The 19,240-nt window shown below is 38.1% G+C and overlaps 1 protein-coding gene across 1 annotated transcript in view; it reads right to left on the bottom strand.

Annotated features, from left to right (window-relative positions):
* Positions 1 to 19,240, bottom strand: part of ADAMTS20 (ADAM metallopeptidase with thrombospondin type 1 motif 20) — a gene marked incomplete at both ends in the record, with an annotated part of 101,454 nt that overhangs the window by 14,885 nt on the left and 67,329 nt on the right. The gene's annotated exons all lie outside the window — the stretch shown is intronic.

Here is a 19,240-nt window from a genome sequence, read left to right as displayed (position 1 = left end):
CCTGACCTGATAAGGGTTGCCTGTCCTCCAGCACAGAGAACGAATACCAAAGAAAGGAAACCAGGCCTCTCAAATGCTGAATCAAAAGCTTTAATCAATACAAAGTTGGGGATGCCTCTTTTAACTTTTCTGTAAGGGCAGAGCATAGCTCCCGCTCAGTTCTTTGAGGGAAAAATATAGGTTCCATAGAAGATCACTGAGTGGGACTCCCAAGTGGCTAAAGGCATCTAAATACAGTGTACAGGGAGGCATCTTGCATTGAGCTCCATCCCCACCAACAGTGTTTTCCTTAGAGAGCTGCATGTTGCACACACTGATCTAGAACACCTGCCTGACGAGCTTCCTTTCAGCTTTGTATCGTCAGAAAGAAGCATCAAATTCTCACTTGTACAGGAGTCAGGCCTTGTTCTGTGCTCTGGAATGCACTCGTGTCCTTTTAGTGCAACTAACTTATAGCGCATTTCTTACAAGGCTGAATTTTGCCCTTCATAAGCCTGTGTTCCTTCTCAGAGCTTCTAACGCATTATTACATGCTGTCCGTGGAATATGGTCCTCTCACTGCTTGGTGCCCTCTCTGCTCTGTGAGATGCTCTGGTAGTGAGCTTCCCAAGGCTTAACTCTCCTGATTGATGATTGGCAAAAGTACAACTGCACTTAACTCTCTTGCTGCTTGACCTCCTTCCACTCAAATCTGAACATGGTCAAAAACAACATAGTCTTTATAGCTCGACACGTCTATAATGTGGCTTCACTTGTATGACATTCCACGCAATTGGAGGCTTATGGAGAGTACATTTTCTGCAAGTTGCATGTGTAGAAAAAAAAAAAAAATCCATAGGAACTTTAAATCTCAAAAGAAATGTGAACGTTTCTTTAAAAAAAAATGCAAGTTGAAAAAACCATCCTGTAACCATTTTACACAGAAATTCTAGCACTTGTCTCAACATTGGCTAAAGTAATATTTCCCATATGTCAGGTCCTTTTAAAAACATAAAACTACAGTAAAAAGCTGGATTTGATTACTATTGTTCAAAGTCATTCCATAACACTGGTAACTAGGATTCATCTGTTTGGGTTTTTTTCATAGTAATAAAGTTCTGTGAGGATCAGCGTGACAGAACTCCTGGTGCTTTCTGTGGCACAGATGGACTCTCAGACAGGCATGCCATCATCAGTCCCTACCAAATTAAGGCTCTTTCTGCGGCTGACATGCAGAGTTTCACTAAAAGCTTTTTGATTCTTTTGCTATTGTTATTATTTCATTGAAAACTTGAAGACCTTGGATTATTTGGTTGATTTTGTTCTGAATTTTCTTAACCTTTTCTTTCAAGGGAGCATTTTCTGTAGCTTAGCTGGTAGCTCAGTGGGCTTCTGGATCCGAAAAACAGACCAGTAAATGCAAAGCATATAGTAGTTTCTCTTTGTATTCATATTAGCTATAAAGGGACTTAAAATATAAATGACTGGGACTAAAAGTAGTACTGTAACTGTACTGGGTTTGTCTGGGATAGAGTTAGCTTTCTTCATAGCAGCTAGTGTGGTGCAAGGTTTTGGATTTGTGACTAAAACAGTGTTGATGATTGATAACACGTGGATATTTTATTTATTTTTGAACAGTGCTTATACAGAGTCAAGGTCTTTTCTGCTCCTCATGCTGCCCCACCAGTGAGTAGGCTGGGGGTGCACAAGAGGTTTGGAGGTGACACAGGCAGGACAGCTGACCCCAACCGACCAAAGGGATATCCCAGACCATATGACATTGTGTTCAGCAATAAAAGCTGTGGGGAAGAAGGAGGAAGGGCGTTGTTTGGAGTGATGGCATGTGTCTTCCCAAGTAACCATTACGTCTGATGGAGCTCTGCTTTCCTGGAGATGGCTGAACACCTGCCTGCCAACGGGAGGTGATGAATGAATTCCTTATTTTACTTTGCTTGTTGGCACAGCTTTTGCTTTACCTATTCAAATGACTTTATCTTACCCCATGAGTTTTCTCACTTTTATTCTTCTGATTCTCTCCCCCATCCCACTGAGGGGGGGGAGCGAGCGAGCAGCTGTGTGGGTCTTAACTGCCTACCGGGATTAAGCCACAACAGTAGCACTGAAAAAGGATAAAACATTTTACAAATGTTAAAAGGTATTTTCTTCCCCTCTTTTTTTTTTTTTTTGTCATGCACTTCTGTGACTGCACAGGAAGATCAGTTTAAAAAAAATGACAAATTTATATAATGGATGAGAATAATTACAAACCTACAGGGTTCAACACAGTAGTTGCTTGAGTTGTCTGACAAACTGCATTTTGATGATCTCTGGTTGGCCCAAAAGTCTGTTTGGGCTCTTTTAAAACTATGCTAGAAGTAGACTGGGACCACTACTGCACAAGCCACTAGTAAAACATTACTTTGAGCATTACTTAGTTGAGAGTTACTTCAACTTTTCATTTGCCATATTAGAACTAGCTCTTCTTGTGCCTGCCTCCTTCCTGTTAGCTGCATCTCCCCAGGGGTCCTTGTGATGCTTGAGCATGAAATAGGCATTTTTCAGCTAAAAGTATTCAAAAAGTTGTTCTTTCCTTTAAGTATGTAGACTACCGCCAAGAAGCAATACAGAGTCTGTAATTAGGTCCTACTGAATTCTTTGATTCAGAGTCAGTAATTCTTCACTAAAACAAGTACAAACACTTGTGCCATTCGCTCAAGCACTCACAAAGGACCAAGGTTACAAAAGACCAAACATTCCATCACTCCTGAGAAAGAGTGGATTGAACTCCAAGAGGTATGTGTATGATTTACTGTTACATCTAAGTTACACCTATGTTAACTACAGAAGTTACACTGATGATTTAAGTCACTTCATTGAGTATAGCTTCATTTCAAAAGTTCACTGTTGTATCACATTCTTCTGGTGCTCAGAAAATGTCTTGATTTGATGAAGTCGTCCTTGCAGCTGCAGTCTCTAAGTCTGCTTTGCCACATTTCTAAATGTGCTTTTGCAGCTATAGCAATGGAAAGGAGGAAGGCTGGGCTAAGAAGGACTCACAGACTTCATCCAATCCATCACGCTACTCAGAGTTCGAATCAGCTATACCTGCACCATTCCTGACAGCAGTTTGTCATTTTGTCTTCAATGACAAGCATGCTACAGCCTCTTGTGCATGCATTTTTCCACTGTAGAACCATCCTTATAGTTAGAAAAAGTATCTTAGGATTTAATGACAATCTCTCTTACTGTTAAATAAGATGGTTACTTTTCATTCTACCTTAGCAGACTCAGAAACACTCACCTCTTTATAATCACTGATTATATGTTGGAAGAGTACCTCATTCAGTCCATTCTTCTATAGACTTGGTCTTGACAAACACAGCTACCCCAGCCTTTCCTCATCCATCACTTTGTCCAAGTCTTTTACCATTCATGTTGCTGTCCTCTGAACACTCCAACTGTCTGCATGTTTTTTACAAGGAGGTATCCAAGACTGTATGCTGTGTATCAACTGAAGCACTAGAATTAAAATATGCCACGACAAAAAGCATATACCCAACAAGAATATACCCAGTATTATTATTATTTGTTCAAGTTCTTTGTGGCCTTCCCACTTTGCAGAGTTCTAGATGACATTTGGAAGATAGGATCTAGAGTCAAAACTACTTTCTGCAGTAATATTTGCAATCATACTGCAAACATCATGGGATCTTTGGCGTAAATTAATAATAAACGCACTTCCCTCCTGTAAGCGTGAACTGTATTCCCACTAGGGCTGCAATGCTACCCTCTGATGCAAACAAAACCTAGATGACATTCCTACCACACAATTTGACTAGATTTCTAAGCTCAGTAACTTTTTTTTTTTTTTTTAAATCAAGCAAGACTGTATTTCTAATGACCAAATGCACAACCAGCTGAGCCCAGTGAGTTCCAACTGGTCCCTTTCTCTCAAGCTGATGAATTACTGCTGAGTGACATCTACTTGCAGAATACTCCAAATAGCCTCCACAGTTATTGCAAATTCCTCCCTGCCTGTTGCCTTTGCATGAGGAAATATAGCACCCCTTGAATCTATTTGATCTCTTGTGTATCAAAATGTGAAAGGTGAGAAACTAGCACTCCCCATGTTTCAGTAAGATGCAACACAAGCGTCACCATGAAAACACTTTGCAAAAGTCATGGCTCCCATGACGCTGACAGGTGGTCCCCCAAGGTTGGTGACACAGGGTAAATCTCCATATTCCTACTGCTGGACTTGTCAAAACTATTTGCAAACGCGCCATGAGGTACTGTAGCACATCTGAAAACCAACAACGCATGCTCCAGTCACACCTCTCTAAGCCAAACAGGTAATCGTGATGTTTAACAGTTGTTCTTTCCCAGGCTTTAGGCAGAGAGAGGTCAAAAATACGCATATTCTTCTGTTCGAGCTCTACAGTGAGACTTCACAGTGCAGGCTGCCAGTTCTATGCCATGAAAAGAGCCACAATTTTTAGCTGTTGCAACTACTACCACCTACAAAAATACAAATTTGGATTAGCTGTCCAAGACTGAATCCTCCATGAACTTGTCAGAGCTGCCTGAAGTCCTTTCTGATTCCTTGGTAAGCCTGGGTGATACACAATTCCACAACTACCTTCCCTGACCTAAATTATTGAGAAAATTTATTCCAGCCTCTGAAATTAAGTTTTATCCCCAAATCCTTCTCCATCCAATATAAGCAACAATACTGCTGTGACTTGTAGGGATATTTTTATGAGTAGACATGTAAGTAGGCTTAAGAGTCTCAGAGCCTCTTTATTCTAACACATGAAGAAGGCCATCCTCCTTCCTCTGTGACTGGATCCTCCAAAAATACCCTAGTATTACAATTGCAATACTTAATACTGAGCTATTATAGCTAGATTCTGCAGATAACAATCATGATTTTCTAGTTAGCGTTGAGCTAAACTTCATCCAGAAAGTATCATTTGATATTATTTTTATACATAAAACAGTTTTCACCAAAATCACAGTACTTATGAGAACACCTCTTCTGTATTCCGATAGCTTCCAAGTAAGAGTACTGTTCTCAGTTAAACTTATTTGCAGTGTTACTTCAAAGTCTTCAATTTGAAGACCATTTTTCCTCCCCAACAGTTTCACCTCCATTATTTGTAATTAATAAAAAATTGGTAAATTTGAAGTAGAATACATGACAGATTTTTATAAAGAAAACTAGTGTTAAAGCTCAGTTCCCTCATTATTTTTCATGACAGTAAATTTGCCTTTCAGAAGCTGTTCTCATCAACACAGAAGCTCAGGAAAGCTCTTCAACAGAGACCCTCACACAAAGTAACTGCCATTACCTACCGCTCCCAGTGGAATGGAAACCAGAGAACAATCTGCTCCAAGTATCATCTGCAGCCAGTATCATCATGCAATATTGGAATTTCTTAACTTCACTCCTCTCAACAACAAAAGGAGGCAACAATCATTTTCTCTAAGGTCAGCCCAAGAAGCACTTCCACATCTTTAGTCTGGCTACATAACAGGGTGTGAACTAGGCACACACCAAGTTTCCACCTTTCATATGCTGGTTTCCGGGGCTTCCAGGTACGTATTGTGGATGTGAACACCAGTGCTCCCCAAACCGATGCCAGCGTGGGTGTAGGAGACTCTGGAGTGCACTGCAGTACGACCTAACAGCTAGTCTGCACGTGGCATTTGAGAACAGCGAGAGACAGCAGTGACTCTATTGAGGTCATCTGACTTGTCCACTGTCCATAGCCATGCCTTTTCTGGCAGGACAGAGTACTCTACGCTCCATAAAAAGGCAGCCTATGTCAGATTCTTTTTAAGATAATAATTTTGTTTCAACTTTCATATGAAGGATAACAGAAAACTCCTGAATAATTATTTTCCAAGCATGCTGAAGCATATCTATTTAATAGGTGGACGTAAATGAGAAACTACATACTTATACATAGAAAAAGTAGGAATGAAGAAGGAATAAAGAGGATTAAAGACAGATTTTAGGACTGATGTGGGTAACAGGAAGGTAAAACTGCTATGAGAGGATATATATGGCATCTACTAGGAAAGTGTTAATGTATTCCTCTTAAAAACAAAAATGTCCTGATTAAAACAAACAAAACCCAAACAAACCCTTCCACTATATTAAAGTCAGAACCATCAGGACAGATCTTGAAGGTAAGATGATTTCACATCTGTAGAAGTCATACTCTACTGATGATGCTACACAGAGCGATTTTAGACAATATTTAAAGTTGCCACCACATGGTTTGAATTTTTTTGTCCTGTGCAGCTGGCAGCAGCCTTAATAAGGGAGACCTCTCAGCAAAACAGCAATCTGTCTGGATGACAGATAAACAATCATACCCTTTGCAGCTGTTGGAAAAATCAAAACCAGAACTCTTGAAATTCCACTTAATGATCATCCACAGAATTTCATTTATTCATTCTAGTTATATTTGTGAATAAGTCTTTTAATTTGGCCTATCTTTCTGACATCTCAAAGCACTATCCATTACCTCAAGCTTAGCACAACTAAAACAGATGACCAAGTCCTCCCTTAAAAGCCCTGTCATGTTTTTCCCCCTCACGATGACCACCACCATTCTGCTCATCACTGCCTAAAGCCTGGCATCCTTTTAGATGCCAACTACAGGACATTTGAAAAACAGGCTGTTACCTTGCTCAGCTCCCCACCTACCGTGATACTCAGCCAGGCTTCACTGCGCCATGTATTCCCAACCTGTCTACGCACACCTCATAATGAGACTGTGAGCTTTTCCAGTCAGCAATCTTCCCTTTGTTTTACCTACATAGCACATAGCACAATTAGATCTTCAAACAAGCTTTTAGCTATTACAGTAACACAAGAACAGCAGAACTGCCAAAACAGCTGCAACATTATTTTAGCAATTGTAGGATTTGGCTTTTACACTAACTATATATTTAGATCCTGGTGGATATTCAGTTATATTGAAGTTCTTTTCAAGGGCATGCTCAGATAATAATTCAGTGCCCAAAGAACCGTATTTCACAGGTTCTACTTCAGGTGTCCTCATTAAAGAAAAAGAAACTTTCAGAAACTTTTTTCTGTAAATGACTGATCATACTTTACTTATTATATAACTAGTCTTCCTGCATTTTTTGATTTTTTTTTCTAAAAATTTAAAAGTCTTATTACTCTTCATTTTAAGAAATAAATTAATTTACAACTTACAAGAGACAAGATTTTGTTTCTAGACAAAGTTCTATCCTTGTTCTTCCAAAAGAAAAGTGTTGTCTGACTTGTTTGGAGGTGACTCCAGTACTCTGCTGCTATAAAGAGTGAAAATTCATGATGCCAGGCAAAAATCTCAAGCTTTAGGGGGACTGAGAACTGATAAATAAAACAAAAGCCTTTCATAAAGGTTCACTGTAAAGCCTAAAAAATAATAATCACATCATTCAGAAAGGAAAATCTGGGCTGAAGCAATATTTAAGTCTAAGTTTCTTAGCAAGGAATCAAATTCGACTAAAATTTTGGACAAGAATAAGTCAACATGGCATATAGGGAGGAGACTGCCACCTTCCCATTTTCCCTAAGAGTATAATTCAAGGCATCAGAGAACAATTATGTTGTATTCCATACTGTAGCAAAGCCATTTCACGCAGCTTATGGAGATATTAGTGTGGGTGTTCATGGAAGGTCGTGTGGCACAGTGGAAGAGGAAGAAAATAAAACAAGATGAACAGAACAGTGGCAAAAATACAAGAAAGGCTAGCAAAAGAGGGAAATTCTTCACAGAAAATGAATATCATACTTTATTGGACTTGGAACATGAATAGTTGAGTTAAAGTCCAAAATCAGACTCAGTCTTCATGACCTGTCCCCCAGATATTACCTTCTTCCAGGTTTCAGTTTCCCTGGAAGAAGAGCTCACAATTAGACACAAGAGTAACCTAACAGAGAACCATCTACCAGTGGCAGGCATGCTAACACTGCTACGTGACAGCATCAGTGAGATGCAAAAACAAGCCTTGTGCTAATTGAAGATATTTAGTGTTTCTGTTAACGTCTGCTTGATATTTTTGAAAATTCAAAAATAATAATCACAATTTCATGGGTTGATGATTAATATGTTCTCCTTCAACAGTACTGACATATCATATTTGCTATCTCATTTAACACTTCCTTTATAGGTTTCATTTCATCTCTCAATTACAGTAAAAATTGAATTGTATATTTATTCTTTCTGCCTTATTCGCTCTTGATTTGAATCCGTTGCATCTGGTTACCACCTGAGAACCAGAAAAACAATAGGTTTTTCTGCCTCCTTTCAGCAGCCATTTGGCAGGCTCTGCTACCTCATGTGCAGGTCTTAAGTGTCACTGAAGGGTCTGCATGTACCTCTGCTAAGAACTTCACCATCAGCCTTCATTCAAGCAACATTATCACTGTAATTAATAACAGTATATATTAAAGCAATGAGAAGTATGATCAGCTTATTAATTACTGGGAGGGAACAGAAACTACATTGCTCAGCCAGCATTCCTGCAACAACATATCTGGTACGTGTACTTAACTTTTATCATCTTTCAGTTGAATGATATATATATATAACAGACAGATGGCTGAGGCAAATCACAATAAAAAATACAGGAACAGTGATAAATTAAAAAACAAACAAACAAAACCCCAACAGACAATTCTACCTTACCTCTCCTTCTGAAATCAGTGGCAAACAGGAACAGAGCTAGACCCTGACTAGGTCTTTCTGAAAATCTTAATCTAGAAGTAAAAATTTGTGTCGAATTTACAAGACTGAACAGCAATCCTGCTCTTTGCCTTTGATACCTCCTAGAAAGTTTTTGGTACAGGCACTTTTGCCGTTACACCATTGCAGATGTCAAATTGCTGACTTGGCCAGACTTCAGCAAGTCTCATCTTTCTTTATTCCACAGTCATGTAACACTAGTAACACCTTTAAGCAATTACATGAAGGTAGTAGCACTGGAGACAAACAGTGAGTGAAGTGCAAGCATCAAGAAAGAAGGGTGGCAGAAATGGAGACAGGAGACCTCAGGGAAATCCAATGTGAGCAAAAGAAATGCTGGGGTTTTTTTCCTGTTTCCAATAAATGGATAAATTTCCAGACACATTTTCCAAATGGAGAACAACAGATGTATCTGTGTCCATCCAGCAGTTGCGTTCACAAACCTCCATGAAAACCAAACAGCAACCCAAAGTGAATCCATTGTTGCTTCCAATAACCAGCCACAATTTAACAGACTGCATCACAGGGAAGATAGCCTCCCGCCTCTTGTGAAGCTCAGGAAAACTGAGCAAATGCATGGCAATGCCATAACCTGCATTCTCACTGGAAAGTAATGTTCACCCGTTGAGAGTGACATTTTATTCATAGGTCTTCATAATAAAAGTTGGACCATATTTTTAACGTGATGGAGGATATCTGGTGTGAAAGCTACATTTGCACAATCAAAGGGGTTGCACAGAAAAAAGCATTTATTTATATACTTTTCACAATTTAAAACTCCATTTTATGGATTCTTCTTTTTTTATCTTCAGAGAAAGGGTCCTTTCAATTAACCAATTACAAAAGTTATTAGAGATAATACAGTCTTACAATGGTAGACCAATTAGTTTTAGCTGAGTTTGCAAAAACCTAAGCATGAGCAGAAGAAACACTGGATCCCAGCAACTGCAATCTCTGATTTATCATTTTTAATCATGTTAGCAGCAGCGAAACAGTAGCTCTGAAACTAAATGAATAACAAATACATGAGCTCTGTGTGTCTGTCTGCTCTATAAAAAGTATCACTTTACTTTTTTCATTTGATTAAAAACTAAGGTTTTGTATTTGAACTTTAAAGAAAACTGGAAATACAAAGCAATATATACTGGAACAATACAGTATTGTCAGAAATTTTTCAAACTTTTTAGAAGCATACAAAAACATAACTCTTTCTATGGCACTTAAGTAAATATCAGCTAAAGAATGAAGAAAAATAACAAATTATTTTAAATATTAATTGGGCATGAAAATATGTTTATATTTCAGATAATAAGAAATACATTTTACCTACCTTCACATGTTGAATTCCAGTTTGTTTTTGACCTAAGCCACTCTTCTGTGTATTTTCAGTTTACTTACAGATCAATCTTTCCAGCATTACAGTTGTGTGCATAACTGCAAGCATGCATGCAAGCTTCTGAAGGACTGATTCAGCAGGAAACCTAAGTGCCCGATCCTGCTCTCACTGAAGTGAAAGGGCCATAGGTAGATGCATGCTAGAACATATACTGATCAATATAGCAGTCTGTCATGGTGGAGTCACCAGTCTCCCACAATTACCAGTTTTCAAAGAAAGGACTAGGAACTCCCATAACAGAGAACTACAGAACATTTTGTTCATTTCCTAACCCATGCCAGGTAACCAAATTATTTGCGTATTACCCTTCAGAAATGTTAGGAAATGCTAATACTTTAATAACTTTTAAATGTGGGTCTCAAAAACACTTTAAACCAATATTTATGAGTTGTGACTGGGGTTTTCAAAACTGCTACATATATACAAGCAGCTCAGAATGATTTTCACATGGATCTGACCACCCAGAACCCTTCAGCTTTCCTGAAAGTTCTAACTCTGCAAAAAATAATACCTCAGTAGCTTCACGTTCCTTGCATTCTCATTAAACAGCTGTATGTATTTAGGAATGGTATTAAGGACCACTTGCTTCTTTTCCCCTTCCATGAGATTTTGTGATTTTGGGGGGGGGGGGGGGGTCGTGTGTTTTTTGGGGGGGTGTTTTTTTGTTTCAGTTTTTTTTGGTTGGTTGGGTTTTTTTTACTTTGTTTATGTTCCCCTCTTACTTGTCCTCTTTCTAAATGGAGAGTCTGAAAGTTCTGCAAACCTCCTCATGCAAAAGTGTTTAGGAATGTAAAAAATTATGTAATGTCTTTGAGATTAAGAGTTGAGCATTATGTTATGATCCTCAGTTTTCTACGTCTTTTGTCACTAAGTGGGAGCAGGACTGGGCCATAAAATTACAGCTCCAGCAATAGGTTCAACAGCTAGTATCTTTAAGCTTTATCATCAAAGATCATGTGCCAACTACCTATTCCAGTCCAGTTGTCCAATGGCATCAATTGCTGCTTTTATCAGTAACAATGTTTATATATTTTTTTTCTGTTCAAGTATAAGAGCTTCCCCCATGAAAACAATGTCACTAAAATATCATATGAAATTCATTGCAACACCAAGATTACTCAGTGGTAAAACCCCCTCACTTTCAGCAAAAGTGGTTAGTTCCCATCCCTCCTCCCTTTTTTTTTATTTTTTTAAGGATTTTACATTAGCATTCCTTAATAAAGGACACATTAAATATAAACACAAAGCCACACAACATGCATGAAAAAGAAGGGTTAAAATGCAACTGTATTTCACAGACACAAGTCACAGTCATTAAATTAAATTATCACACATACATTATAACTTATTTATTATTTCAAGCTATACAGGCAACATAGCACCAAAATGGAGAAATTTCCTCTAAACTTGATGAACAGTACACAAATATTTGTTTTTTGAATTTTGGAAACAAGTATTTTCTTTCATTTTTATCAGAATTACCCTAAATGAAATCCACTACCCGAAGTCTCTTTTACGGCATTAATTGGGTAGTGACATGTGTTATCAGTCATCTCTGAAAAGGCACCCCCCATCTCCAAAGTTTTAAAAAACGAATAGCATATGCTAACATTAAGATTTCAGCCAGTGGGATATTAAATAAATGTGCTGTATTGGTAATGAGGTATTCTGAAGTTTGGCATTAGGCAGCAGCAGAAGTAGAGGTAAAAGATTGAAGCTGGTTTTGAAAACCAAGTTCACTGATTCTGAATTCCCTTTTAATATAAAAGATTATCTTTAAAGATATAAATACTTTTTACACATTAGAAAAAGTGAACGAAGGCACTTATACATAGCAAGATTTTTTGCATTAAAATGAAAACAAATAAATATTTTACTTATGCAAGTTTGGGCTGCTTCTGCTCCTGCAGAAGTAATGGGATGCCTGGAAGTAACAACACTGGAAGGGGACTGGGATGTCCATTCTTAAAAAATAGATTTATATTCATTAAAAGTAGTAATAGATTTCTTCCACTAGTGCAAAGACAGAATTACACTAAAATTATTCTGGAGCAACTAAAAAGAAAACTGAAGAACTAGAAAAACAGCCACTTGAATCAATTTTACATTATGTGTCTGAAGGGCAGTAAGTAATAGCAGTAAGATATTTCTGACACTTAAAGGTCACTTAGAAGATGAGCTGATCCACTCTTTTTATGCCTATTTTCTCTGAAATCACAAGTAATATCAACATTTCAGACAAACAAAATATAATTATCTTCTGTAAGGGTCAAATCTTGCCTGTATCATTGACCATAAAGACACCTCAGCACAATCAGATTTAGGCTGTTCCCGAAGAACTCAGAAAAACTAACATTCTTAAACTGTAGTTTTGTGGGAGTTCTTTTTTAATATAATTTGAGCAGTTAGTGAAAAACTTGTCTGTGATACTCAGTTTCTTGACTAATAACAAAATACAATTGACATGACTAGTTTGTTAGTGTTTTGTTCTTTTAATAGTGTTAGAACAGCGTAAAAGCACTCTGCACAAGTACTATTCTTGGGAAAGTTGTGTCTGTCCACTTTTAATCTAAGGTCCCTTTAATTACAGAAAGTATCTTTAAAAACTTTAAAGTAATTAAGAAAAGAATTCCACAGTTATTATCTGACTTCACAACTGGTATATGGTAAAATTTTAGGACAAATTCTTCATAAGTCTTAACTTTGAAAAGAACTGGATGAATCATAACTCACAACATAAATGTGAAGTAAAAGAGCATGGAGCCCAACATGCTAAGAAAACAAATGTAAGAAAACAAAGTGCTAATGACTGCACTACAATTAACTCACACTAGAGAGTATAAATCTTTATTAGTATTCAAATAAAATTCCAAATGTAGATATTTTCAAGGAAATCTAACAGAAAATAAAAACCTCAAGGTGGACCTTAACTTTGCTATACTCTGAACCGTAACTGGTAGTGCTTAGCAACGAAGCTGTAAAATGACTGTATGTGAAACTGTTCAGATGAGGAAACGAGAACACCTCCGAAAGGCTGATTGATTGAGGTGAAAATGAGGATGCTAGAGCAAAGACATAACTGTTTGCATTTGTGGCAATACTTGTTACCTTCAAGTTACAGCAGCTTCCTGTGCTGCATCTGCTCAGATAAGACATGCACACAGAAAGCTATCTGGTTTCAAATGTGCCGTGAAGATTTACTGATAATAGACTACCGCAATGACCTCTAGGTAACACTCAGTTACAGCCTGGTTTCAGTAATCCAGCTATGTATTCTTTCTAAAGGAACGAGAAAGGATGAGAAGCAAACATGTATTTCAAGTTGTGACATACCTGGTTAAAATGCCTCTGATAAAATTTAGGTTGCTATCCACACTCATACAAGAATGAAAGCCCTAATGAAATATAAAGCTTCCAAGGCAACATCAACTGCTACCACCAACTGCCTAAGCAGGAACCTTGCTGTTTGGCTACCTGGCTCTCCAAGGGTTTTAGTAAGCACTGAAAAACTATGGGGGACCAAATATAAAATTAAACTGCAAAAATGCGAACAAACTTTCCTCACTGTGTGAAGCTGGAAGGTATTGTCTTCCCATATACGGATAGCCTATTTTATTCCTCCAGTGTAATTCCTCCTCACACTCCATAAAGACCTTTATGAAAATATATAAAACGAAAGGTACACAGCACAGTAAAAGCATATGCGTATCAGAGATTTTGAGAAACTTACACTTGTTTTCTATTGTGCAGCAACAACCTAGGAGGCATAGAAAAAGAGACTAGGAAGGAAGATATGACCATTTAACCAAGAGATAAATAACAAAATCTTAAAAGAAACTGAGATTAAAAGGGGAAGCTTCAGTTAGTAGTCAAATACAATCCTTGAAGTGAAGGCACCACAAAAAACCTCCATTAAGAAAAGCATACTAGGTGAGTAGAAGAGTTATCACCTGTTGAACAGCAGAAGGAAAACAAAATGTATGTTCACATTACACATTTTGCCCAGGTACTAGGCCAGGGCTTTGGCACTGGAAATCTCCTGATTTGATTATATTCCCACATAACTTTATGTCAGGTAACAGACAATTGTTCGGCTAGGAATACTGAAGCATGTGGATATGGGAAATGTTGTTCAAACGAAAAAAAAGCTTAGCATTGAAAGTAACAAAGCAGCATTCTTGAACTCAATTCAGACAGATTATTCTACAACTCTGCTAGCACAAAATTGTTAAACCGAGTCATTACAGTTAAGTTTTAAAACCTTAAGGTATCTTTGAGAATTTGTAATACTCTCTCTTTTCATGCTTTAAGTAAAAAAAACAAAACAAAACAACAAACTTAGAATCATAGAATTGTTCAGGTTGTAAAAGACCTTCAAGATCATCGAGTCCAACCGTTAACCTAGCACTGCCAAGTCCACCACTAAACCATGTCCCTAAAGCACCACATCTACACGTCTTTTAAATACCTCCAGGGATGGGGACTCAACCACTTCCCTGGGCAGCCTGTTCCAGTGCCTGACTACCCTTACAGTGAAGAAGTTTTTTCTAATATCCAACCTAAACTTCCCCTGGCACAGCTTGAGGCTGTTTCCTCTCGTCCTATCACTCGTTACTCGGGAGAAGAGACCGACCCCCACCTCGCTACAACCTCCTTTCAGGTAGTTGTAGAGAGCAATAAGGCCTCCCCTCAGCCTCCTCTTCTCCAGACTGAACAACCCCAGCTCCCTCAGCCACTCCTCATAACACTTGTTCTCTAGACCCTTCACCAACTTTGTTGCCCTTCTCTGGACACGCTCCAGCATTTCAATGTCTTTCTTGTAGTGAAGGGCCCAAAACCGAGTACAGTATTTGAGGTGCAGCCTCACCAGTGCCGAGTACAGGGGCACTATCACCTCCCTGGTCCTGCTGGCCGCACTATTTCTGATACAAGCCAGAATGCTATTGGCCTTCTTGGCCACCTGGGCACACTTGCTGGCTCATGTTCAGGTGGCTGTCAACCAACACCCCCAGGTCCTTTTCTGCCAGGCAGCTCTCCAGTCACTCCTCCCCAAGCCTGTAGTGTTGCATGGGGTTGTTGTGACCGAAGTGCAGGACTCGGCACTGAGCCTTGTTGAATCTCATAGAGTTGGTCCTGGCCTAATGATCCAGCCTGTCCAGGTCCCTCTGTAGGGCCTTCCTACCCTCCAGCAGGTCAACACTTCCACCCAACTTGGTGTCATCTGCAAACGTACTGAGGGTGTACTCAATCCCCTCATCCATATCGTTGATAAAGATAGTAAACTGGACTGTCCCCAATACTGAGCCCTGGGGAACACCACTTGTGACCGGCTGCCAACTGGATTTAACTCCATTCACCACAACTCTTTGGGCCTGGCCATCCAGCCAGTCCTTTACCCAGCAAAGAGTACAGCTGTTCAATCCATGTGAAGCCAGTTTCTCCAGGAGAATGACTTCTTGTCATTAGGGTCAGAAAACCTGAACCACACTGACGAAAATTAATACAATAAGCCAGAAGTCTTACTGCATGGACTAAACATAAAAACCCAATAATGCACTGTGGAAAAAAAAGGATACAATAAAAATCTATACTAGAACAAAGTACTCTTAGCCAGCTGTCAGAATGGTATGGAATTTTTCTTGACATTATATAACATGACATATGGTTTCCATACTTTTTAGCTTGTAATTTATTCTTTCTTTCATGAAGTTTTGGATCATTGCCTTAATCCCTTCACCTATGAAACTAGAGTCGTCTAAAAGAAAAATATCCAAGATATATGGGCCAAATTTACCGATGGTACAAATCCATTAAAATAAGCAGCTATTTTTGCCTCAAGTATTATTTAACTTATAAATACATTATAAATATGTATATATCAAAATATATACATCTGTATTGTAATTTTTGTATATGAAAGAAGAGGTAGTGTACTTACATACATGCCAATTAGGCAATGAAATCTTGAAATCAAATGTTTCAAATTTTGAAACACCTGAATTTAGGAATGTTTGTATAATATTTATCAACCTCATTTACATTAAGAATTGACACCAATATTCTTTCAAAACAACGCAGAGTCCCTCAAGATGCATGGGCTGGGTGTAAACCCACTCCATTTCCTTTGGGTTTTGATACAAAGGCGGGGTGGGGGGGCGGGGAAGATGAGCATGATTCAGTTCTCACTAAAGAAAATTCCCTTAGAAACTTGCACAAAACTAAGCAGGCAGAAGACGGAAGGTACATTCTAAAAAGCTCATTGTCAGAGTCTCTCAGTGACCTCCAGATCAAACGAATTCAAGTTACAGGCAAAAGGATGTGTTTCCTAGCCATCTTCCCTGTAAAACTTCAGAGCATCTTTTTGGCTTGGATATCATGATATGAAAATTCTGGACTGAGTTAAAGTTTCAAAGATTCAAAGAATCAAAGTTTCTGAATATGCATAATATTTCTGAGAAAGTGTCCTGGAGTGTTATGAGTCTTTAGAATTTGAGATTTACTTGCCTCACATCCCTTTGGAAAACTGCAGAAACTGGCAACAGAGGAGTACATAGCCTTTAAGCTTTGTAGTGGTCAGCTCCGGTAGCCATAGACAGACACTATTAAAGTGTAACAGCCCATAGCTGCTAAACTGCAGAAAGCACCAACCAGAATTCTGGCTTCAAATCATAAACAGAGCCTTCCTTGCAACTGCCCTATTGTGCATTTACAAGATATGTTTTATTTTAGTTACGTTGTGTAAAATGAATCAAAAACTGAAAGAACTGTACTTACAAGGCATATTGCTAAAAGTCTTCTATCCACAAATATATAGTGATAGCTAGTGGAAGAAGTTAGAATACCTCAATATGGAAGAGAGCATAAAAGACACTGATAAACTAGAACAATCCTTCTACATGGTGGATCAGGTTCTTGACTCAGGATTCTGAATTGGTCTTAGCTAATTTGACTTTTTCTGAACCTATTTCTGCTGGAATCTAAAATCCAAGAGGAAACTATCTGGCTATGTAAAAGCTGGAATAATCTGTGAGAGAAGCTTTTAGTTCAGATGTGGTTTAGACAAAGCTACATCAGAATGAGGAAGAGGTTTTTTAAGCAATTTTCGTACCCATTTCTGAACTGGCTGGGCCAGAGACAGGGCCAATATTCAAGGAGGTCAAGAAGTTGTTCCAGGTTCTGCTGGTTTTGGCTGGGATAGAGTTAACTTTCTTCATAGTAGTGAGTATGGGACTACATTTTGGATTGTGCTGAAAACAGTGTTGATATAATGCAGACATGTTTTCATTATTGCTGAGCAGTGCTTACGCAGAGTCAAGGCCTTTTCTGCTTCTCACACCACCCACCAGCGAGTAGGCTGGGGGTGCACAAGAAGCTGCAAGGGGACACAGCTGGGCCAGCTGACCCCAACTGACCAGAGGGATATTCCATGACATATGATGTCATGCTGAGCATATAAAGCTGGGGGAAGAAGGAAGCGGGGGACATTTGGAATGACAGCATTTGTATTCCCAAGAAACTGTTATGTGTGATAGAGCCCTGCTTTCCTGGAGATGGCTGAACTCGTGCCTGCCAATGGGAAGCAGAGAATGACACATAAATATTACTCAATACTTTTACCAAAAATAAAAATAAATTGGTTCTTGCTGTCTTTATAGAGAAGGGAGTAAGTGTAGATGTGACATGCTTGATGTCTTCTGTATTAGAGCATATTGCATGCCAGAAATGCATAAGATAGGCAGAGCCATGATCTATTGCCAAACTATAACATCACTAGTCAACCACCCATAGGTGAAGGCTAAACAAAGCCATTTGTGGTAGGCTACAACAGCGCTTCTGTGACTAAAGCTTTTACTGCTCTTTCATAGTAGTCGTCCTCAATGAATAAATTTTGCTCTGTTTAAACAGCAACAAAAATTAACTGGTTTGTGTGTTGGCAGTGTTCAAACTAGTTAAATTACTAAAAAGTGACAGCATATTTAATATGTGAGCCTGCTTTTATTTCCGGAACCTGCTACATTTGTTTCTGCACAACACCATGTGACAGTGTGATGAAATTAAAACTATTACTGAATAACCATAGAACTTGCAATCATATGTAAAACAGAGGCCACAAACTCTCTCTCTGATAACTAGCTTCCATTCTAAACTTAGGCTTTGAAGGATTAAAATGGCTTTTAATGTCAATTGAGATATAAACCAACATGAAAATCTTTGCAAAACTAAGGCATATGTAACGTTATGATACATTACAATAGATTACAGGTAACCTATTAATGCAGGACAAACTGCATCATTCAGGGAATGAACAGGCTGTGAATAACTTTTCATCTAAAAGGAAAACAAACATGAGTTCAAAGGCAACTGTGCTGAACGCTCTGCTTGTCTTCTCAGCACCTGAAGTACATATGTTAATTAAGCATTAGCAATTATTTGGCTAATGGCTAAATAAGATACTCTGGTGTCTGTTAAACACAAACCCAAAAAGCTGTTTTGCACAGTGGAAGAAAGAGATAACTGTGGTAAATTATTAATTAAAACTTTCATATTAAAGTCTATTTCCAATAAATTAGAATAGATTATATAAACACTAACAAATTATTTAAAGTTGAAATTGGAAAATATTTTTAAAAACGTTTCCATGTTAATTCAAATAACCAAATTACGTAATTTTATTAATTAAAAAAAAAAAAAAAAAACAAAAAAAAAAACCAAACCCAAAAAACCCCAGAACTGTTGTCCTAGTCCATCTCCCAGGGATGTTAATGACAGGTTTTTAACTGATTTTGCTGGAACCAGAACTGGATCCAGCCTCCTTTGATTGCCATTATTCTCCTTAGAATTGAGCACAATAATAAATATTGTTGTTAAATTCACAGCTTGGGAAATATAATGTACTCTATATTGTAGAGCTTGCTATGGTTACTTCCGTGTGTTAATAATCTGCTAGTGGCAATTTTAAAGATTAATGGTGATTACTGTAGGCATTTTTACACATTAATAGACAGTGACATGTAGACAATAACATATTATAGTTACATACATAATTATACATAGACAGCTTTAATTAGTCACTGTTTTAAAACCACAAATATAA

Source organism: Platalea leucorodia (genome assembly GCF_965183815.1).
Source record: "Platalea leucorodia genome assembly, chromosome: 4".
NCBI lineage: Eukaryota > Metazoa > Chordata > Aves > Pelecaniformes > Threskiornithidae > Platalea > Platalea leucorodia.
Note: the sequence above shows the minus strand (reverse complement) of the source record. Positions and strands in the feature narration are given on the sequence as shown.